The sequence below is a fragment of the Anolis sagrei genome, chromosome 4, assembly GCF_037176765.1.
Source record: "Anolis sagrei isolate rAnoSag1 chromosome 4, rAnoSag1.mat, whole genome shotgun sequence".
Classification (NCBI taxonomy): domain Eukaryota; kingdom Metazoa; phylum Chordata; class Lepidosauria; order Squamata; family Dactyloidae; genus Anolis; species Anolis sagrei.
In genome coordinates this window covers 242,884,320-242,889,905 of record NC_090024.1, presented here as the reverse complement: position 1 = coordinate 242,889,905, position 5,586 = coordinate 242,884,320, and positions in this window count along the sequence as shown.

The window sequence follows — 5,586 nt, the reverse complement described above, 5'->3', positions numbered from 1 at the left end:
CAGCTGATAAACTGGCTGAGATTCCTGGGAGTTGTAGGCCAAAAACATCTGGGGACCCCAGGTTGAGAACCATACTGATTGTTTATTATATCATTGTTTTTAACTGTTTCTTAACTCTGTTGGAAGCTTTTAAACAGAGGCTGGATGGCCATCTGTCAGGGGTGATTTGAATGCAATATTCCTGCTTCTTGGCAGAATGGGGTTGGACTGGATGGCCCATGAGGTCTCTTCCAACTCTTTGATTCTATGATTCTTTTTATGATGTTGAGCATTGAATTTTGCTATTGTTAACCACTTTGAGTCACCCAAGGGCTGAAAAAAGCGGTATATTAATTAATTAATTAAATAAATAAATAAATAAATAAATAAATAAAAATAATAATAATAATAATAAGAAGAAGAAGAATAACTTTATTTTTCTACCCCGCCTCCATCTCCCCGAAGGGACTCGGAGCGGCTTACATGGGACCCAAGCCCAGGCAGAATAATAATAATAATAATAATAATAATAATAATAATAATAATAAAAACTGTATTTCTATACCGCCCTATCTCCCCGAGGGGACTCAGGGCGGTTTACAACAGAAAACATTCAATGCCGGCATAACATTAGAAACAAATCAAATCATAAACAATACAATTCAAATAAAGCAATAACTATTAAAACAGCATAAAACAACATAACAAAAATAGCTAGCAACAACAATAATAGCAGAACTAATTTTAGAAGGGGGGGGGGAGGAAAACCACTATATGAACTAGTTAAAGGATAAAGTGGGTTAGTAAGAACTCTTGTTTGTTGGAGCTAGGTGTGAATGTTTCAACTGACCACCTTGATTAGCATTTGATGGCCTGGCAGAGCCTGTATCAAACAGTATTTTGCCCCCCCCCCAACCAATCATTGATATATATTTTCTGTTCGTCGTGGGAGTTCTGTGTGCCATATTTGGTTCAACCTCCCACAAGGATGATAAAAACATCAAATCATCTGGGCGTCTCCTGGGCAACGTCCTTGCAGGCGCTCAATTCTCTCACACCAGAAGTGACTTGCAGTTTCTCAAGTTGCTTCTGACACGACCTGTTTTCTGAACGTCAAGATAGAAGGGGCAGTTCTGATCTCCAGTGGAAGGCAGTTCCAGAGTCGAGGGGCCACCACCGAGAAGACCCTGTCTCTCGTCCCCACCAGACGCGCTTGTGAGGCCGGTGGGACCAAGAGCAGGGCCCCTCCAGACGATCTTAGCAATCTTGATGGTTCATAGGGGAGGATACGTTCGGACAGGTAAATTGGGCCGGAGTCATTTAGGGCTTTATAGGTTAAGACCAGCACTTTGAATTATGCTTGGAAGCTGACTGGCAGCTAGTGGAGCTGGCGCAACAGAGGAGTAGTATGCTCCCTGTACCCCGCTCCCGTTAGTAGTCTGGCTGCCACACGTTGGACTAATTGAAGTTTCCGGGCAGTCTTCAGAGGCAACCCCACGTAGAGAGCGTATAGTAATAGCTAGAACCCAGTTGGGACTGTAAAGCAAGACTAAAAATGGTTTTTGTATTGTCAATTTCCGTTGAAACCATTTTCGTTGCAAGAGCTAGATCTTCCAAATCTGCAAACCAAGGGGAACGAGTGGCCAAACAGCCCTGGACTCCATCTGAAGTTGGCTGCCACTGCTTGAGCTCTCACCTTCCTGTTGCTCCGCTGTTCGTTTGCAGCCTCCACGACCCTTTCCTTCCCTCCCTCTTACTCTAAGGCAGGCATGGGCAAACTTGGGCCCTCCAGGTGTTTTGGACTTCAACTCCCACAATTCCTAACAGCCGGTAGGCTGTTAGGAATTGTGGGAGTTGAAGTCCAAAACACCTGGAGGGCCCAAGTTTGCCCATGCCTGCTTTAAGGTCTGCCTGCAGTCTCCAGCCTTACCTCAGTTACCTGTGTGGACTGCTCAGTATCACAGCAAATACCTCATGGTGCAGGTTTCCTTCCCCCTTTTTTCCCTCTCTGTACAGACTCACACGTGGTCCCTCACACGTTGGGGCCGCCCAAGCCCCCGATGCGCACTTCTGTATACCTCATATCCGGCGGGGGGCAAGCAGCCCCCTTTCCCACGCCCAGGTATTTTAAGCCTACCTCTGCACTGGGTCCTCCGACGGTCCCTCTGGATGCCTGCGTTTGTCGACTAATCTGGGTTAATTCCAGCTTGCTTTAAAGCCTCGCCTCTTCCCCGTCCCCGTTGATTTCTCATATTTTGATATTTTGTGCGTGGGGTTCTCCCTCTTTCTTGACGGACATGCCTTGTAGGCTTAGCTTAGCTAGCTGCGCTCTAGTTGTAGTTGTGTTCATATCGGTTTTGATGTTTGGCCTGATACTTACCTCAGCAGTTTCATGTGGCGGTGAGCTCCACAGACTGTGCTTCCTGAGCAGATAATAATGCCTTTCCGATTCCAACCATGTGCCTTGCGCTGAGTGCAAAGGAGGCCACTCGGGGCTTCTCCTTCTTCAGTATTTTTAAATACCTCACTTGCATTTCCTTCTACTCACTCGCACATGCTCCTCCTCTTATGCAATTCTCTCATCGCATCCCTACCTCAAGACCTCAGAGCTACGTTTCCACACTTTGTTTTCCAACCGTGGTACAAGACATGAGCGTCTGAGCTGGGCTGCATGGTTTTCCCAGCGTCCGGCACTTTCTGCCTTCTCTGTTGCCTGTTTTCCTTCTTGCAGTTTTATGTTGTGGTGAGATTTTGGCCTGGGACACACTTTAATAGTCTGTGAAAGCTTCTGCCCCCAATTGCGCTCCCTGTTTGCCTCAATATTCTGCTTTTCCAAACTAATTCTGCTTTGAGTTCAAGCTCCCCATGCTTCTGAATGTGTCGTTCCTCATTAGTTGCCTCTTTCATGACTTCAGGGCAGAGAGTTCCACTGCTGAACGGCTCTGAACATGAGGAAGAACTTCCTGACTGTGAGAGCTGTTCAGCAGTGGAACTCTTTGCTCTGGAGTGTGGTGGAAGCTTTTAAACAGAGGCTGGATGGCCATCTGTCAGGGGTGATTTGAATGCAATATTCCTGCTTCTTGACAGAACGGGGTTGGACTGGATGGCCCATGAGGTCTCTTCCAACTCTTGGATTCTATGATTCAACCTGGGTCTTTAAGAGTCTTTAATGAACGTTTTGTTAGCTTGCGTGCAGTTGGCAATCGTGCATTGGATGCTTATTGTGCTTAACACAAACCAATAACAAGGAAAGGGAACAAAGAAAGGAAAATAGGAGATTAAGTCATTTCAAAACTCAACCATATGGGCCCCAAATTGCTTTGAATTGGAAAGAAATGCAGCTTCTTTATTATCCTTAGTTGCAAAAATGGCCCAAAAAGCATCTACAAATGTTTGCTGCTTGCTTGTCTCATCTGATCGTTAATTACTGACAATTGGGCCACTTGTTAGTGGACATTTATGAGGAGTAAATCAGCATGATATAAGGAAATGGTAGTAAAGTGATGTCCAATCATGGCGGCTGGACTAACTCACCTGTGCCGCCTTCCCTTGTTTCAATGTCATCATACTGAGTGGAAATTGCAGCCGAGGTGAGAAACCCTTTCAGGCTCATTTTTGGGCATTTCTCCACACCCCATTCTCATTGCACTTATGTTTCATAGCATTTTGATCTGGCACAGAAATCCATGCATATTTTTGTTTAGATTTGAGCAGGGGAGGGAGGGGTTGTATGTATTTTTATGTTGACTAAACATTTCCCCCCCAAATCTCTGGGTTTCCAAACTTTGTTCTGTTTCCATATGAAAACATGAAGCCAAGAAATGTCCACTCTCCTCGGTGGTGCAAAGGGTTAAACCCTTGCACCTGCAGGACTGGTTGGTGGTTCAAATTCATGGAGTGGGATGAGTTCCCATCTGTCAGCTCCAGCTTCCCATGCGGGGACGTGAGAGAAGCTTCCCATAGGATGGTCACTCATCCTGGCATCTCCTGGACAACGTCCTTGCAGACAGCAAATTCTCTCACACCAGAAGTGACTTGTAGTTTCTCAAGTCAGTCCTGACAAGGAAAAAAAAAAGTAAATTTCAAGCAGTAATTGAAGCAGGAAGGACATTCTTGAGTCTGGGGTCCTGTAAGCTTGATCCATCATATTCAGAAAAAGCAATAGAATAACATGCTGTTCATGCAGATTTCTCTCATGTGTTTATATTTTCTACACCTTTTTGAGCAGTTGATGGGGTGTTTTGATACCGCAATCATACCAATTTGCATTTTCTCTTGTTGAATGATGTTCAGAGGGAAGATGGCTTCTTTCTTTCTGGAATAGCCTGAACCTTGGTGAAATAGCTTTGCAAAAGAAGGAGGTGACAAACGTCAATGCTCCTATTGCTGGCGTATCCATTCTCAGAATGCTTGGGACCAGAGTGTTTGGGGATAATTGCATATTTATCCATAAGGGATAATCCATAAGGAGACATCTTAGAGATGGGACCCAAGTCTAAACACAAAATTTGTTTTTGGCTTCATATACACCTTACGCACACAGCCTGAATGTAGTTTTATGCAATGTGTGTGAAATCCAAGTTTGTGAACACTGAAGCATCGGAAAGCAATGGTGTTGCTATTGAAGTCAAACGCAGCATGTAGAAGGTTGTCTTGGGGATATACATACTTCTTGATTTTATGTGGCTGATTTTCATGCTTGGATGGTTCTGTGCATGAAGTGGAAGGATACCTTTATTCTCATCCTGCAGCTTCACCAAAACCATTCTTCAACTGCTCTCCATTTCCCTGGAATTTAGGACTGACAGGATCACCAGCAAACAACCCAAACATAGGCGCAAACCTCCCATTTGCATGCTTGCTTTGGCATCTGGCATCTGGCACCATTGGTGACCAAGCTGGTATTGACAACCCCTAAACTAGTGGTGCTCAACCTGTGGGTCCCCATGTGTTTTGGCCTACAACTCCCAGAAATCCCAGCCAGTTTACCACCTGTTAGGATTTCTGGGAGTTGAAGGCAAAACATTTAAGGACAGGTTGAGAGCTACTGTCCTAAAGCAACAAAGATTGCCTCCGGTGCAGTCATGGCCAGCTTGACCTCTCATGAATGGCTAGAATTTCCTTCTGAGGACCGAAGATGCAGTAAATGGGAATTGGCTCTACTTGGTTTCCTTTTGGCATCCTGGTCATTCCTCGGTGTACATTTGGATCTCCCCATTGAGAGAACTGGGCTCGAGTTATGCTGAGGACTGTTCATTTTTCTTCTGATATTGGCATATTTTTCTGAAGTGCATATATGTTCCTGCAACAACTGCTATCTCTTGCTAAATTCATGCGCACATGTCTTGTCTTCTTGGGAGTGCCTGGTCCCATGTACAGTCAGCCCAGCACATGGGGGGGGGGGCTAATCAGAAGATATATACATATGTATACACACACACACATACATACACACAAACACACACATATATGTGCATGTGTGTGTATGTATGTTTGAGAGAGAGAACACTGTCTTCGCCACTCTTGGTCCTCCAGCAGAACTTCGTGCCAACTTCTGTCAAAAGTTGATCATGGAATCGCACTGGAGGACCTTGGGATTCCTCGAAA